This window comes from Desmodus rotundus, chromosome 4, assembly GCF_022682495.2.
Source record: "Desmodus rotundus isolate HL8 chromosome 4, HLdesRot8A.1, whole genome shotgun sequence".
Classification (NCBI taxonomy): domain Eukaryota; kingdom Metazoa; phylum Chordata; class Mammalia; order Chiroptera; family Phyllostomidae; genus Desmodus; species Desmodus rotundus.
In genome coordinates this window covers 144,884,129-144,902,801 of record NC_071390.1, presented here as the reverse complement: position 1 = coordinate 144,902,801, position 18,673 = coordinate 144,884,129, and the positions used below count along the sequence as shown (strand labels likewise).

The 18,673-nt window shown below is 34.8% G+C and overlaps 1 protein-coding gene and 1 pseudogene across 1 annotated transcript in view; one reads left to right on the top strand and one right to left on the bottom strand.

The window, feature by feature from the left end:
• Positions 1–2,576, top strand: part of LOC112319223 (G2/mitotic-specific cyclin-B1-like) — a 55,225-nt pseudogene extending 52,649 nt beyond the window's left edge.
• Positions 1–18,673, bottom strand: part of GPR158 (G protein-coupled receptor 158) — a 331,316-nt gene that overhangs the window by 278,996 nt on the left and 33,647 nt on the right. The gene's annotated exons all lie outside the window — the stretch shown is intronic.

Genomic DNA, 18,673 nt, shown 5'->3' with positions numbered 1-18,673 from the left:
TCACAGGTCAGGTCAGACACATGCCTGGGTTGCAGGTTTGGTTCTCGGTTGGGCATGTACAAGAGGCAACCAATCGATGTTTCTCCATCACATAGACGTCTCCCTTCTTCTCTCCCTGTCTTCCTCCCTCCCATCCCCTCTAAAAATAAATAAATAAAATCTTTTAAAAAATTTCACGGAGAAATCTCACTCTCGATTCCCCTTTTCCTGTGGAGTTCTAACACTCAAAAAATATTGAAGACTCTGTTTGTTTATATAATTTAATTTCTATGTTTATCTCTTCTTTAAAAGTCTGATTTTTATCCATAATTATATATTTCCATGAAATTCATACTCCCATTTTCTCCTGGCCAGATTTTGAAATTTTATTTCAACTCTTGGTACCCTCCATCAAGCTTGTAATATGCTTGAAATGAATATTCACAAGGTCTACTTCCAATATTTATCTACAACTGTGGATTACCATATTTTGCCATGTATAATATACACTTTTTGCTTAAATTTTTGAGGGAAAAGAAGGATGCACATTATACATGGGATGGTACTACCATAATATGTTAAAAAATAAATGCTAAAATTCCTTTATAATACAAAAAAACAAGTATCTAAATATAAATAAATAAATAAATGATTGAATTAAAAAAATTAAAACAAAGGATTTTTTTCCTGAAAGTTTGGGCAAAAAATGGAGGTGCACATCATACATGGCAGAATACAGTAAGTACACTAAGCGTGGCCCAGGTTGTTTATAGTATCAACAACTGCTGCCTCATCTTTAGGGTTCCATGCCAATTGCACAGACCTATATGGCAACTGAGAGATCCTTTGAATTGGTAATTTTCTTGGAAAACTTCCTTATTTTCAACAAAATGTTATAATATTTCATTCATTTAAGTTTTTCATTTACTCATTCAGCCAGTATTTGTTAAATACATACCAGGGATTAGTGCTCATCGATTCATTAAGTACAAAACACTTAAAAATGCCTCTAATGAGATGCCTCACCTAATGGGCCTAGGTACAGAAAAATGTATTTGAATTGTCCAACAATTAGCCAACTGCCATAAGAACTCAACTGTACCAAATTCAAAACTTAGTTGTACATTCATTTTTTTCTTTTAAATTATATTTTATTGACTATGATATTACAGTTGTCCTGATTTTTCCCCCTTTGCCCTGCTCTACCCAGCACTCCCTTCCCTCAGGCAATCCCTACACCTTTGTTTATGTCCATGGGTCTTTCATATAAATTCTTTGGCTACTCCATTTCCTATACTGTACTTCACATCCCCATGGCTATTCTGTAACTACCTATTTGTACTTCTAATCCCTTCACCTCTTCACCCACTCTTCCAAACCCTCCTTCCATCTAGCAACCATCAAAACAGTCTCCGTATCCATGAGTCTGTCTCTGTTCTTTATGTTTGCTTAGTTTGTTACTCAGATTCAATTGTTGACAGATATGTATTGATTACCATTTTATTGTTTATAGTTTGACTTAAAGTGCAACAAACCATATAACAAAAGGAAGCATGCCCTGGCTGGTGTGGCTCAGTGGATTCAGCATTGGCCTGCAAACCAAAGAGCCACCAGTTCAATTCCCAGTCATAGCACACGCCTGGGTTGCGAGCCAGGTCCCCAGTTGGGGGTGCAGGTGAGGCAACCACACAATTAATGTTTCTCCCTCCATTCCCCTCCATCTAAAATTAAATAAATAAAATCTTTTCTTAAAAAAGAGAAGGAAGCAGAGGAGAGTTATTATTTTATTCAATATAAAAGTAAAAATTCAGTACTGGATAACTAAGTTAAAAGTTATATACCAATTTCTTTAGCATCAAAAGTAGACATAGTCCAAATATAACTTTAGAATTCATCACTTTCCCTATTCTCTTACTGAAAATAAGCAGAACTAATTTAAAGGAAGAAGTTCATTTAACCACTTAACAACTAATGATAGGTAAATAAACCATTGAGAATATTGGTGAAAATCAGTTGGATGTTGCTCTCCCCGAAAACAGCCTGAGGGAACCTCTGAAAATGGTTCACTATTTACTTGACCCAGAAAACCCCACCATATCATGCAAACTAAGAGGTTCAAATCTTTGTGTTCACTTCAAGAACACTCATGGAACTGCCCAGGCCATCAAGGGAACACATCTGAAAAGCAAGTATCTGAGGATGTCACCTTCCGAACAGTGTGTGCCATTCCGTCGTTACAGTGGTGGTAGGTGTGCTCAGGCCAAATGGTGGGGCTGGACACAAAGTCAGTAGCCCAAAGGAGTGTTGAATTTTTGCTGCACGTGCTGAAAAATGCAGAGAGTAATTCTGAACTTGAGGGTTTAGATGTAGATGTTCTGGTCATTGAGCACATCCAGGTGAACAAAGCTCCCAAGATGTGCTGCAGAACTTGGAGAGGTCATGGGTGGATTAACCCGTGCATGAGCTCTCCCTACCACATTGAGATGATCCTGACAGAAAAAGAGCAGACTGTTCCTAAACCAGAGGAGGAGGTTGCACAGAAGAAAAAGATATCCCAGAAGAAACTGAAGAAACAAAAAGTTATGGTCCAGGACTAAAGATAAATGCTAATCAAGGTAAAAAGAGAAATCAGTTGGGTGCCTATTTCTTGCATGGTGAGAACAGTTTAGATCTACTCTCAGCAACGTTCGAGTATACAATGATGTATTATTAACTATAGCCATCATGCTGTGCATTAAATCCTCAGAACTTATTCTTCTTAAAACCAAAAGTGTGGTGGTACCCTTTGTCCTTAATCTCTCCATTTCTCCCTCCCCCCAACCCCTCTTGGCAACCACTGCTCTATTTCCTCCGTTTTCATGACTGAATACAATACTGTTGTTTATATACACCACATTTTCTTTATCCACTCATCCATTGAAGAATGATAGGGTTGCTTTCATATCTTGGCTATTGTGAATAATGCTACAATGAACATGGGGGTACAGATATCTCTTCAATATACTTATTTCATTTTTTTCAGTTACACACTCAGAAGCATAATTGTTGGACCATATGGTAGTTCTAGTTTTAATTTTCTGAGAAACTACTATACTGTTTTCTATAATGGCTATATCAATTTCCCACCTACAGTGTATAAGAGTTGCCTTTTCTCAACATCCTTGCCAACATTTGCTATCATTTGTATCTTTGATAATAGTTGTCCTTACGGGTAGGTGTAAGGTGATATCTCATTTTGGTTTTGATTTGTGTCTCCCTCATAATTGGCGATGATGAGTGTCTTTTCATATACCTATTAGCCATCTATCTGTAAGTTTTCTTTGGAAAAATGTCTATTCAGGTCCTTTGCCCAATTTTAATTAGATTATTTGCTTTTTTGCTATTGAATTGTATGTTCTTTACATGTTTTGAATGTTAAACACTCCTAATCAGATATAAGATTTGAAAATATTTTCTTCCATTCTGTAGGTTAACTCTTCAATTTATTGAGTGTTTCCTTTGCTATGAAGGAATTCTTTAGTTTGATGTTTCTTTTCAGCTTTTGTTTCCTGTGCTTTAGGTATCTTATCAAAGAAATCAGTGCCCAAACCAATGTCAGAGATTTTTCCCTGTGTTTTCTTCTTGAAGTGTTACAGTTCAGGTCTTACAATTAAGTCTTCAATCACCGTTTAGTTAATTTTTATCAGTGGTGTAAGACAGGGGTCCAGTTTTACCTATTTGCATATAGATATTTAGTTTTTCCAACAATTTTTATTAAAGAGAATATTTGTCCCTATTGTGTGTTTGTGACATCCTTGACAAATATTACTTTACCATATATGTGTGGGTTCATTTCTCAAATCTCTATCCTGTTTCACTGGCTTATGTACCTGTTTTCATGCCAGTACCATACTAATTTGATTAATATAATTTTGTAATATACTTTGAAATCAGGAAATGTGATGCCTTCTTCTTTCTCAAGATTGCTTTGGTTTCATACAAATTTTAGGATAGTTTTTTCTATTTCTGTGAAATATGCCATTAAAATTTTATAGCGATTGCATTGAATTTCTAGATAACTTTAGATACTATGGACATTTTCATGGTATTAATTCTTCCAATCCAAGAATTCAGGATATTTTTCCAATTATTCGTGTCTTTTTCAATTGTATTCATCAATATCTTATACTTCTCCATTTATAGGTCTTTCATCTCTTTGGTTAAATTTACTCCTAAGCATTTTATTGTTTTTTAATTCTATTATGAATAGGATTGCTTTCTTATATTCTCTTTCAGATATGTTGTTGTTAGTGTACAGAAATGCAACTGATATTTGTATTTGATTTTGTATCCTGCAACATTAGTTAATTCATCTATTAGTTGTAACAGTTTCTTGGTGGAGTTTTTAGAGCTTTTTATAAATAAAGTCATGTCAACTGCAAACAGAAAAAACTTTAACTTCTATTTCCAGGTATTTGTTTTTTATTTCTTTTTCTTTCATATTTGCATGGCTATGAATTCCAATACCATGTCCACTAAAAGTGACAAGAGTGAACATCTTTGTCTTGTCCCTGATCTTAGAGAAAAGGCTTTTAATTTTAAAGCATTAATTATAATGTTGTTGTATATGACATTATAAACACTTTGTTTATAATGTCATATACATAAATGGCATTATGTATATGACATTACATGATGTTAAGGTACATTCCTCTATACCTAATATGTTGAGATTTTTGATCATGAAAGGATGCTGAATTTTGTCAAATCTGTTTTCTGTGTCTATTGAGATAATCATGTGATTTTATCCACCAATCTGTAAATGTGGTATATCACATTTATTGATTCACATATGCTGAATCATCCTTGCATCCCAGGGATGAATTTGACCTGATCATGGTATATGATCTTATGCTCTTGAATTTGGTTTGCTTGCATTTTGTTGAAGATTTTTTCATATATCAGGGATATTGGCCTGTAATTTTCTTTTCATGTACTGTCTGGCTTTAGTATCTGGGTATGCTAGCCTCATAAAATGAGTTTAGAAGTGTTCCTTCTTCTTCAATTTTTTTAGAAGAGTTAGAAAAGGATTTGTGTTAAGTCTCCTTTAAATGTTTGGTAGAACTCACCTATGCAGCCACCTGGTTCTAAGTTTTACTTCTCATAAGGTTTTTGATGACTGATTCAATCTCCTTACTAGTAATTGGTCTGTTGAGATTTTCTATTCATGATTCAGCCTTGGGAGGTTGTATGTTTCAAGGAATGTATCCCCTTCTTCTCAGTTATCTAATTTGTTGGCATACAACTATTCATAGTAAACTCCTATGATCCTTTGTATTTCTGTGGGCTTAGTTATAATATCTCCTTTCCAATTTACAATTTTATTAATTCAAGCTCTCTCTTTTTTTCTTGGTACATCTAGCTAGAGCCTTGTCAATTTAGTTTATATTTTTTAAAAAATAACTCTTAGTTTTATTTATCTTTTGTATTGTCTCTCTAGGCTCCTTTGCATTTATTTCACTCTAATTTTTATTTTCTCCCTCTGCTAATTTGAGGCGTAGTTTTTTCTTCCTCTCCTAGTCCCTTGAGGCATAAAATTAGGTTATTTGAAATCTTTCTTTTTTCTTAATGTAAACATTTATCACTATAAACTTTCCTCTTAGAACTGCATTTGCTGAATCTCATTAATTTTCGTAGGTTATGTTTCCATTTTCATTTGTCTGAAAACAGTTTCTGATTTCTTTCTTGATTTCTTCTTTGACCTATCAGTTGTTCAGAAGTGTGTTGCTTAATCCCCACATATGTGTGAACTTTCCAGCTTTCCTCTTGTTAGTAATTTTTAGTTTCATACCATTGTGGATACAAAAGGTACTTGATATTATTTCAATTGTCTTAAATTTGTTGACTTATCTTGTGACCTAATATATGATCTATCCTGAAAAATGTTCCATGTGTGCTTGAGAGGAATGTCAACTCTGCTGCTGTTAGATCGAATGTTCTGTATATGTCAGGTCATTTGATCTAAAGAATCACGTAATTTATTTCCTTGTTAACTCTCTATCTGGATTGTTAAAAGTGGGGTATTGAAGTTCCCTGCTATTATTTCATTGCTATCTATTTTGCCTTCAGATATGTTAATATTGTTTAATATATTTAGGTGCTCCAATATTGGGTATGTATATATTAACAGTCATTATATCCTATTAATGAACTGACCCCTTCAACATTATATAATGGCCTTCTTTGTCTCTTGTTATAGCTTTGGAAATAAAGTCTATTTTATCTGATACAAGTAAAGTTGTCCCTCAGTATCTGCAGGGGATTGGGTCCAAGACCCCACCCCCACCCCCACCCCCACCCCCACAGACACCCAAATCCACGGATGCTTAAGTCTCTTATATGTAATAGTGTACAGTCAGCCCTCCACATCTGTGGAGTCCCAATCACTGATCAAAAATACTATCTTCCCTGGTGTCCGAGTCACTTTTCTCTCACTGCTTTCAAATTCTGACTTGGATTTTTTTCTAAGAGTTTGATTATAAGATGCCTCCCTAAAGATCTCTTTGGCTTGACCTATTTAGGAATCTTTGAGCTTCATATCCTTGTATGGCCATATCTCTCTCCAGATTTGGGACATTTTCAGTCATTATTCGTTTAAATGAGTCTTCTGTCCTTTTCTTTCTTCTGCTTCTGAGACTTCCATAATTCAAATGCTGTTTTGCTTCATCCTATAATTCACATAGGCTTTCTTCACTCTTTTCTATTCCTTTCTCTTTTTTCTCCTATAAGTAGATAATATGGAGAGATTTATTTTGAAGTTTGCAGATTCTTTGTTCTGCTTGATTGAGCCTAATCTTGAAGATCTTTATTGTATTTTTTATTTCATTAACTGTATTCTTCAGCTCCAGAATTTCTGTTTGGCTATTTTTACAATTTCTATCTCTTTTTTGAACTTCTCTTTTTTTTTCATGCATTGTTCTTTCCTGAGTTCACTGAACTGACTATCTGTGTTCTCTTGCATCTTACAAAGTTTCCTGAAAATAATTATTTTGAATTATTTTGCAGGTACTTGCAGATCGCCATTTCCTTGGTATCATTTACTGAAAATTTATTGTGGTCTTTTGGTGGTGCCATATTCCCTTGCTTTGTTTATGTTTCTGATAGCTCTGTGTTGAGGTCTTCGCATTTGAAGACGCAGTCAACTCTGCAGTAAAGAAAATGTTCATTTCTTCACTGTAAAATAAGATAGTCACTAGCCACATATGACCATAAAGCACATGAAAGCACATGGGCTAGTGTAACTAAGAAACTGAATTTTAACTTTATTTCATATGAATTAATTTTAAACTTAGAGAGCCACACATAACTAACAAAGAAATGGATATATGTCAATAAATAAATGTCTTTTTAACAATTGTATGAAATAAGTATTATTGTTATCTGTTCTTTACACATGATGAAAAGTAGAGGAAAAGAGATATTTGCCTAAAGCACCACTGCTAGCAAATGGTAAAACCAGGATTTGACCCCAAGTACCTTCTCCCAGACCATACACTCATAATTATTACATGGAAATCTGTTCTCTCAGATGATTTCAACTCAACAGTCTGGTTTTCATATTTGGGGTGAAAGCTTATATAATGTTATAATGTATATAATATAATATATTTTATGCCCAATACCAATAATTAATGGCTGAAAAGTTACATCCATGCAGTGAATTATATCTCAAGCATTTCTGAAATCATATGGAAATATTTCATTGTATAAAAACAGTGAGCAATGTTTTCTGCATACAATGTAGTTTGACCCCTGAAATTTATAATAATCTATGCTATTTCTTTACATAAGAGTATAATTCTAATGGAACAAGTGGTAAAGAAACCTTACAGGGATGCTCCTGCTTCAGAATAACTTAACATCAGAAAGTACATAAACTTTGAGACATAACTGGTCTACAAAATATCTGCACTAATCCTCCTTTAAAAAACAGAAAGGAAATGGGGTCTGAGAAATTTATCTATGGGACCAAATCAGAGCAGCAACAATGGACGGCCTGAAGGAGCAAGATTGCCTGAAGGTAGATATCTAGCAATGAAACTAAAATTTTCACCAGCCACAGGTGAATAAAAAGGACCCTAAGACTGCTTTACTAATTAGACACCTTTAGAAGGGGCTGACATGGTTCCAAGTCAGTATTACCACTTGGGTTCAAAGAGCCAAAGCATATCCTGTAAAATTTTCCTCATTATGACCACAGAACTACTACTAAGATCTAACAATGATATGACAAAAATGTTAAAACCAAAAGAAAGCCAGTTTTTGTTATTGAGAACCAGAAAAAAATACATATTTTTTTACTCCCAAGGGTTGTTGGTATAGAAGCTACAGGGGGAAACTATAGAACAACTATGCACAAACTATTTTAATAAATAAAGAACATACTCAACAGGGAAAAAATAAAAACATTTCCCTTAAGCTCAGGAAAAAGGCAAGGATGTCCACTTTATCACTATTATTTAACACAGTATTGGAATTCCTAGCTATAGCAATCAGACATAAAAGGCATGTCAATTGGAAAGGACAAACTGAAACTTCCATTATTTGCAGATGACATGATACAGAGAACCCTAAAGATTACACAAAAAACCTGATAAATGAATTCAGTAAAATAGCATGATGCAAAATAAAAATTCAGAAATTGGTTGTATTTTTATACACCAGTAATGAATGATCAAAAAAGAAAACTAAGAAAAACAACTCCATTTACAATTTCATCAAAAAAATAAAATAAAATACCTAGGAACAAACTTAACCAAGGAGGTAAAAAACCTGTGCAGAAAATTATAAGATACTGAGGAAAGTATATGAAGATGATACAAATAAATGGGAGCATATAGTGTGCTTCTGGATAGGAAGAATTAATATTGTTAAAATGTCCATACTATGCAAAGCAATCTGTAGATTCAGTGAATTCCTATGACAATAGCAATGGTTTTTATCACAGAATTAGAACAAATAATCCAGAAATTTATTTGGAAGCACAAAAGATCCTGAAGACACACAACAACTGAGAAAAAATAAAACAAAGTTGGAAGTATAATGTTACATGATAACAAACTGTACTACAAGGCCATAATAATCAAAACTGGATGGTGCTGGCATAAAACAGACATATAAATCAAACGGACAGAGATGAGAGCCCAGAAATAAACACACACCTATATGGTCAATAAATATTTGACAAAGGAGGTAAAACAATGGGGTAAAAATAGTCTATTCAATAAAGGGTGTTGAAAAAATTGGACAGATGCATGCAAATAAATGAAACTTGACCACCTTCTTACACCACATACAGGAATAAACTCAAAATGGATTAAATACCTAAGTGTAAGACTTGAATCCATAAGACTAATCATCAGAGAAAGGCAAATTGAAACCACAATAAGATATCACTTCACACCTGTCTGAATGGCTACCATCAATAAATCAACAAACAAGTGTTAGCAAGGATGTGGAGAAAAGACTACCTTCATGCACTGTTGGTGGGAATGCAGATTCGTGCAGCCACTATGGAAAACAGTATGGAGGTTCCTCAAAATGCAACTTCCTTGTGACCCAGCATTTGGTATATATCCAAAGAAACCCAAAACACTAATTAGAAAACATATATGCATCCCTATGTTCATTGTAGCACTATTTACAATAGCCAAGGTTTAGCAGCAGCCCAAATACCCATCAGTAGATGAGTGAATGAAAAAGCAGTGGTACATTTACACATGTAATACTAGACAGTCATAAAAAAGAAGGGAATCTTACCTTTTGTGATACCATGGATGGACCTGGAGACTATTATGCTCATTAAAAAAAGCCAGTCAGAGAAAGACAAAGTCCATGAGTTCATTTATATTTGAAATGTAAAGAGCAAAATAAATGAACAAACAAAATTGAAAAAGACTCATAGATAAAGAGAACAGACTTATGGTTGTCAGATGGGGGAGAGGATCGGAGCCGGGTGAAAAAGTTGAAGGGATTAAGAAGTATAGATTGGGGACTTCCAGCGAAGATGGAAGAGTAGGTAAACACGCTTCCCCTCCTCACACAACCACAAGAAGATTCACAACTAACTTCAAAAAAAAAAACCCCAAAAAACCCCAGAAAACTGCCAGAAAATCAAACTGTATGGAAGTGCGACAACCAAGGATTTAAAGAAGCCACATTCATCCAGACAGATAGGAGGGACAGAGCGGGGGAGCCAAGGCAGAGAAGACAGTGTGGTGCAGAGAGGTGGCGGTGGTGGTGATGGAACAGTTGATCCCCACATTCATGTGTGGTGGATAAAAATCAGGAGGGATACCTTGGGAGCAAGTGATCCCAGCCCCAGACCAAACCATGCAGCTCAGAGTTCCAGCCCTGGGAAGAGAAAGCCTCATAACTTCAGGCTATAAAAACCAACCAGACAAACTTGGTGATAACAATATTTCTGAAATCATAACTGGTCAATGCTGAGGGTGGTTACTGCTGCTGGTCCTCTCACCCCTATCCCTCATATCTTCTTGGATATGATAAAGGAATATAAACCTCCATACTAGCTTATCTCCTCTTTCCTCTCCCACCTAAAGAAAACCAAACTCAGCCCTTTATCAGCAAGAGTTAAAGAAAGTAAAAATGAGTCCATTGCAGAGGCAGGCTTTCCCTTCTGTTTCTCCACTCCGTAAACCCTCTCCCTCCAACACCAGTTCTCATGACCCCAGCACACAGGTAAGTCCACTGTCTCGGAGAATGACGTTTCCAGTTATAAATTAAATAACTGACACATATCATTAGACCTCATACTACTTTCCTTGGGTTCTTTTTTAGTTATTAAGCTCAGGAAAACAACAAATTTCTTTGATCTTCATGCCTACAACACCTGTTAAAATATGTAAAACTCAGTATGTGAAGCAATTAAACAGAATATATTCTAATTGCGGAGTCCTGAACAAGAGACCTAAATGTGGTCATGTTCTGGAGGTAAATTACTACGCTTCAGGACCATCTTCTGGATTGGTATTTGATAGGGTGTGCACAGAACCAAATCCTGTTTACTAATCCATTCTATTCTTGATTTGCTTGGGGCTCCTAGAACCTTGGCTGAAATTGTGCCATTTCTTAGTGCTCATTAGAGATTAAAGCTTCTAGCTTTCATGTTTCTTTCTGGGAGGAAGTAGAAATTTCAAAAAAAAAAAAAAAAGAGGAAAAAGAACAGAAAATTTGTAAAGCAAGAGAGAAGAGGGAAAGGAAAAGGACAAAATAGGCGAGAAAAAGATATAAGGAAGGAAGGGCAAAGGAAGAAAGAGATGGACAGAACAGTAGAAAGGAAAGGCTAAAAATTAATGAAGGTAAGTTTTTCCAATTATTTATTTATATATACTGCAAAATGTGATGTCAAAGAAATAATCTAATTTTTAATTTGGTGGTTTGGTTGAAGAGAATTTGTATGGATCTAGCTGAAGAGTATTTGCAAAGCTCTCTATTTTTATGTCAAAAAGAAAGAGATGCAGTTTTTAAAAGCATCATGTGTTCATTTATTCTTTCAAATAGCAGACAAAAATACATGACAGTAGTGAATCAAGAATAATCACTAGTCAATTTATAGAGCCACCTACTCCAAATTCTTCAGACTCATTTCACAAGCATCTATCACAAACAAAAGACAATAGAAACTAAAACACATAACTAAGTCATTATGGGATATACAGTCTTTATTTGATTCTAAAAATAATAGCAGTTGATTATACTGTTTTTGAGAACTTAGAATTTTCCTAATAAGAATTAAAGCCATCAATTTTAATTAGAACTGCTTGCAATGAGTAAATGAAATAAATGAAGTAAATTTTATTTTCTTTTTTAATTGTTATTCAATTATAGTTGTTCCCATTTTTCCCTCATTACTCCCTGCCCTACCCACTCTCCACCTCACACATTCAATCCTCCCTCCCATTGTCTTTGTCTGTGGGTCCTTTATACACGTTTTAAGTGAAGTATAATATGAAACAAATTAAAAGTTAGACCTAAAATCTAAGTATGCAAGGTTTTCAGATACTAAGAACACTATCATGCATAACCAGGCTCTACCTGGAATTTTTCATTTCTGAGGGAAAATGGAGAACCTGGCAAACTATTGCAGAATTCATCTAAATCTTTCTTATGGTTGTGATATAGTGATAAAACCAGTGATCATAAGATACACTCTATTATGTGAATATGATACTGTACATGAATTTAAACTACAATGGCAGTGCTACCCATAAGATGTATGAGTAGATCACAGCCCTTGCCTCAAGGTAGTCTTGCATCAGCAAATGATCAGTAAATTCTTAATTGAGATGTAACCTGTATTAATTTTTAAAATCTGTGCCTCAGTTTCCTCACCTATAAAATTGAAGTAATTATAGGTATTTCCTAGGACTGTTCTGAGGATTAAATATATTTTCATATATATTTATCACGTATGTATGTATATACGCTCATACATACATGAAAGTGAAGGGGGAGGCATCTGATAAATGTAGTTATTATAATTAACAGTACTCATATAATTTTAGTACAGCACTACAAGCATTAAAATAAATATATGTACAATGTACTATAGTGGCGCATAGGACAGAATCTGTTCTACCTGAAGTGAAGAATAGGCTGCAAAGGGGTTGCAGAGGAGCAAAACCCAGGCTTCAAAGAATAAGCAGGAATGTCAGGGGACTGAAGTAGGAAACTATATGTTATTTAATTTAAAAAAAAGCATGTATAAATAAATGCACAGAGACGTGAAATGCCATGGTAGAATCATGAAAGGCAAGTAGCTAGGTATTGTAGAATGAGAAGGAATTCAAATTTAGAAAGCCATACATAAAAGGTGGCCTTCGTCCCACAGGTTAATAAGAGTGTAAAGAATATTAAGTAGGTAGCCAGAAATATTTGTGGAGCACCTTTATTATGGACATTGGTATTGCTCCTGAGATACAACAGAACATAAGTGATGTGGTTTCTGCATGGAGAATGGGGGAAAGGTACAGGGAATAAGAAGCATAAATGGTAGGTACAAAACAGACAGAGGCTGGTTAAGAATAGTATAGGAAATAGAGAAGCCAAAGAACTTATATTTACGACCCATGGACATGAACTAAAGGGCGGGAATGCTGGTATGAGGGGGGTGCAGGGCAGAGGAAGATAAAGGGGAGAAAAAATGGGTCAACTAATAGCATAATCAATAAAATATACTTAAAAGAATAAAATATACATATACATATAAACAAACTGATGAGCTATAGATTGAACACACAAAAAGATGTTTACTGAATTCACAATCTGTTAATTAAAAATAAAAATTAATTAGCTGCTGACCAGGTTACCAAATGATAGGAGTAAAAGAGCAGATTAAACTTCAGAAGAAATTTTTGAGGCATTACCTAAATATGCCACTTTTTAATAAATAGCACTAGCTAAACAGACATATTGGTCTTTATGCATACTTTGCTCTGCATAAAGCATAAGCTCTGCATAAAACTATTCTATACAGTTCAAATGATTTTCAATTCACATTGAAAATTCCAATTTGAAAGGTAAAATACAGTATATCCCATCCTTTCATGCTTGGTCAAATTTGTTTAAAATGAAATAAAAATTAATTTTTATTCAAATTATCTAATAAGTGAAATAATACATGAAGATTTTTTGCCTGTATGCATTCACCCTAGTTAGAAATATATATCAAACAATATGTAAAATTTTATTTTAGAGATATTGGTATTTTAACTAATGTGATTATTCCCCTTGTGTCATCTACCAATTCAGAAGACACTGGCCTGAGAATTCAGTGGAGTCTCAGGCTGAAATTATCAGGAGGGAAGATGGAGAAGATAAGTGGGGTGTAGAAGTATGTCAATAGAGTCAGCAAAGTAAGCAGGAGAGAGAAGCACAGGATCCAGAAAGTGGAGTCAAGTTTGGAATCATGCAGTAGCTGATGAGCTCACTGGATCAGACGCCTCCAACTTTTTGGTCATGAGAACTGTTTACACTGTTGTAAATTATTTAGAATTCCAAAAATCTTTTATTCATAGGCTATGTCCACTGAGATTTGCCATTTTATATATTAAAACAAAGAAAACTCAAAAATATGTATTAATCATTTGAAAATGAAAATAAGCTTATAACATGTTAACATAATATATTTATGAAAAATAACTATATATTTCAAAATAGAAGATAATAGCAAGAACAGTATCATTGTTTTACACTTCATAGTCTGGCTTATTATAAGACAACATAATTCTCATATTTCTTTCTGCATTGAATTTATTTCTGTATCATAACTTGGGTAGCCTTTGTACACCCACTAGAGAATGGATAGTTCAAAAGGTAAATAATATATTTAAATTGTTATGCAAACAGTGTTAACTTCACAGGCTCTCTCAACAAAGTCTTGAGGACCCCTAAGGGTCCCAGAACTATACTTTGAGGATGACTGTATTTAGACAAACGTGTTTTTAAAGGTAGTAAATGAAGGTGATATACAGACCAGCCTGAAAACAAAGCCCGTAAGCCAGGTGGCTCAGATTCTAAATCTATGAATTCTAGGCTTCAACAGAACTAGCATTTTAATGCGGACAAGCCTGTAGAGACAATTATCCATTATCCTATTTCTGGAAGTAAATATAGAATCAACTCTATAGAATTTCTTCCAGGTGATCATGGAATTGCAAGCGCCAGCAGGAAAAAACTGCTTCTGCATGCATAAAACAGAGATTGTACTGACAACCAACAGAACAATCTACTGAAATGATTACATAATGAAGATTAGGTCATTGCTTATTCATTACAATAATTATGGTAAGATAATAAAAAGCATTGCTGAGGAACAGCTCTCTTTCCTTAGAGCTATAAAAATAAAGTGGACATCAACATATTTAGAACAGTATAAAGTACTCCTTTCTGGAGACAGAGCATGAACCAAAAGCTTCTTACAGTCTCCTCCAGCCTTCCGATTCCTTGAGTATTTTTATCCCATTGAAATCAGCTCTGACACATCTAACATTTCCCCTTTTACATACTTTTCTACTTCATGTACAATAATTGCTCTAAATCATCTCTATTTACAGTTTTTCCTTGTTTTTTTTCCTCTCAATCCTTCTGTTCTTATTCTTTTGCTTCCAATTCCAACCCCTACTCTTATTCCTGTTTCATCATGTACATTCACTGTTCCTATACCTCTCCATACACTTATACCCGAGTTTCTATTTTGAAATAGAAAAAAATAGAATTACATTGTTTTGCATTATAAAGACAATACTAACCCAAACTATGAATAAGCTGCGAGAAGAAAAACACAATGACTTCAAATGCCAAAACAATTTGAAATGGACACTTGCACATTACTTTGAGAGCAAAACATTTAAGTTATTTCGGTATTTTATGTTCTGCTTGTATCATCAACTACCCACTTGTTTTCTCTCAGTCTAAAGCCCTGGGGAGGGAAAACAATGATAAATCGAGATTTGTCCTGGATGAATACACATAAATGACTTGATGAAGATGCCAAAAAAATAAGAAGGTGCCTACCACCTTCTTAGGAAAAAAAGAGATTATCAAGAAATGGACTTCAACTTTTGCATAATACAGTCAGTTAAAAATTTCTAAATCAGCCAAGGACTGTAACTAAGCAACATGATTCTTCACTGTGCTCAAAAGGGGGGCTGCCAAGCATTAGTAGCCTCATTTCTCACTGAAAGCTTTGACAAATTTCTACCATATTTTATATAATTGTAGGAGAGGAAGTACCAGATTAGATCTGATTTGCTGTTATAATGGAATTTTTTTCCCACATAAGCTAATGATGCAAAGCTATATTTAACCCCCCAAAAGTCACCCTCCGGCACTCACTGTATATTCTGATTGCTTCTCATATCTAAAATTAGACAAGTAGCAATTTATCTTCTAGTGAATGTGACAAAAGCAAAGGTTAATAAGTAGAGACTTTCTTTTTCTGATTGGCTCCATTACAAATTTAGCTACATACTCCAAATCTGTTCACTAACTTCTTATTTCATCAAATATTCTCTCACTGAATTGAAAAGGTCAAGAAAGTCTGATGCCTGGAGCTCATATCCACTGGTGTGCATGAGTCAGTCCTCTGGTCCCTCTAGCCCATCTGCGTGTGCTGGAGATCTCCTACTGTAAGCTCAGCCCCACTCTAACCCTCTGCCACAGACAAGCTTGGCAGCATTTTACATGTTTTGTCTTCAGCAATGATTAGAATCTAACATTTATTTATATATTATCATAATCATAGAGGATCCCCTTGCATTCTTGTACCAAGTGAGCTGCAATCCTCCCTATTCAACTTACTCAACTTTGGTTGATTCCTACATTCTGATTTGTATTCTAATTCCCTGCTGAAAGTTAGTCCCTTTCCTTAACACATGCCTCTTAGCTGATGTCCAGAAAATGTATACAGCCCTCCTCAATTTGTATCTAAGGAGATGAGTCTTATCCCTTACGTCCTGTTTCAAACTGGATATTCCTACCATTCTAAGTCACTGCCATCCATTGAACCCACAGTATCAGCACCAGAAGAAACTTCTGCTGCTGCCACCCTCATACCTGCAAGATGGAACTTGTTGTACAGTGATCCTAATTCAAATTTGTATGTGAGCTTGCCATGTCCTCTTCAAAATTTGTTTTGGCCATTGAAGAGCTAGAGTAGTTCTTATTTGATCTACACCTAATTTCCCATATAAGTAAGATTCCAGCACATCTCTTGATGGAGCTCCCATAGGTAGAACCATAACAAGACTAACAAGATCATCCCGTGGGCCACAGCCAGTGATACTCTTCCCAAACAACCATTTATCCCCTATACCACCTTCCTAGAGTTTAAATTCCTGAACTACCATTTGCTAGTTTTTATGACCTTAGTTAAATTACTAAAACCACTCTGAGTCTCAGTTTCCTCATCTAGAAAATAGGAATAACAATAGTATCTAATCCATGGGAAAACTAAGTGTTAAATCAATATGTTTTCATTATTATTAAATAATTATTTTCATATATAGGGACTGAAAAGCAAACATATCAATGGGATGCATTGCTTTGGGGATTTCATAGACTCTTTGGACTAGGGCTAAAGAAAACTTAATTACCAGCATATTTTATCAAATATATTTGTGCCTTCACCTATACCACTCATGAACAAGATCTTGTAAGAGTTTTTATTTTTTAAACATTTTATGTAGCTCACAAAGTTGATAAAGTAGGAAGCTATAAATCAAGATAATGATTTTATATGATAGATAGATGATAGCCAGAAAGATAGATATAGTTTATTTACCTTGAACAGACATACGGAGACCCCTTTTACATTCTAATTCAAATACTTCAAAGGACCCAACATTAAGTCAAAAGGTTCAAGAAGATTGATGATACAACCCAGTGACATGGAATGTATTCTCAGGAACGTGATCCAGCAGATACTAAATACCATAACCTTCTCATAGTTGAAACATGGGTTTACCTACTACTGTAAATATATGTATATATATATATAATTTCTTCATAAGCAAAATAAGCAAGTTAGATTAAAGAAAAAATAATGATACTTCTTTGTATTGCCTTCTTTATGGCTCAGTTTATCTCAGATTTGCAATCTAATGTCAACTAAATGCCTTTTGGCTCTGTCTTCTCATTTCCATCAAAATTAATTATGTCCTGCCTTGTCATCCCCAATGTACTTAACAAGTAAATAAAAATCAAATCCCAGGAGCTAGCTTGGATGAAGGTGGAAATGATAAATAGTAGTTTGCTTTATCACTATCACAGAAAAATATCTAAAAGCTCAGGTTTGGCAGGCATACCCACATGTAGTTTGAGAATTCAAGGTATTGCGAAAGCAAGGACAATGAGCATTGCTTTTGGATAGAAACACTTTTTAGTGGTTCCCTTTACAGTGTACTAGGAGTATAATACCTTAGGGTTGCAGAGACAATTATAGGCAATGTTGCATACAGTTTTGATGAGCCCTGCAAAATTCTGTCAAGTGATACATTTCTTTTTCTTTTAAAGATTATTTATTTATGTATTTATGTATTTATTTTTAGAGAGAGGCAAAGAGAAGGGAAAAGAGAGGTAGGGAAACATCGATGTGAGAGAGAAACACTGATAGGTTGGCTCTCCTCTGTAACCCAATCAGGGACTGAACCCACAACCCAGTCATGTGCCCTGACCAGGAATCAAACCAGCAACCTTTTGCTTTGCAGGATGATGCCCAACCAACTGAGCCACACCAGTCAGGGTTCAAGTGGTACTTTTTGTTGCTGGAAATACTAAAGCTTATAGCATCCTCACCTGGTAATGTGTGATTGAGCAAATCTGACATTTAAATTTATAATTTTCTGTTTTAAAATATGCATTCTCAATTTTTGAACAATTCTTATTGTTAAAAAGTTCCATGCAAGTTAAAACCACAATGAGATATCACCTCACACCTGTCAGAATGGCCATCATCAATAAATCAACAAACAACAAAGTGCTGGTGCGGATGCGGAAAAAGGAAGACTTGTGCACTGTTGGTGGGAACGCAGATTGGTGCAGCCACTGTGGAAAGTAGTATGGAGTTACCTCAAAAAATTAAAAATGGAACTGCCTTATGACCAGTGAATACACTTCTAGGAATTTATCCAAT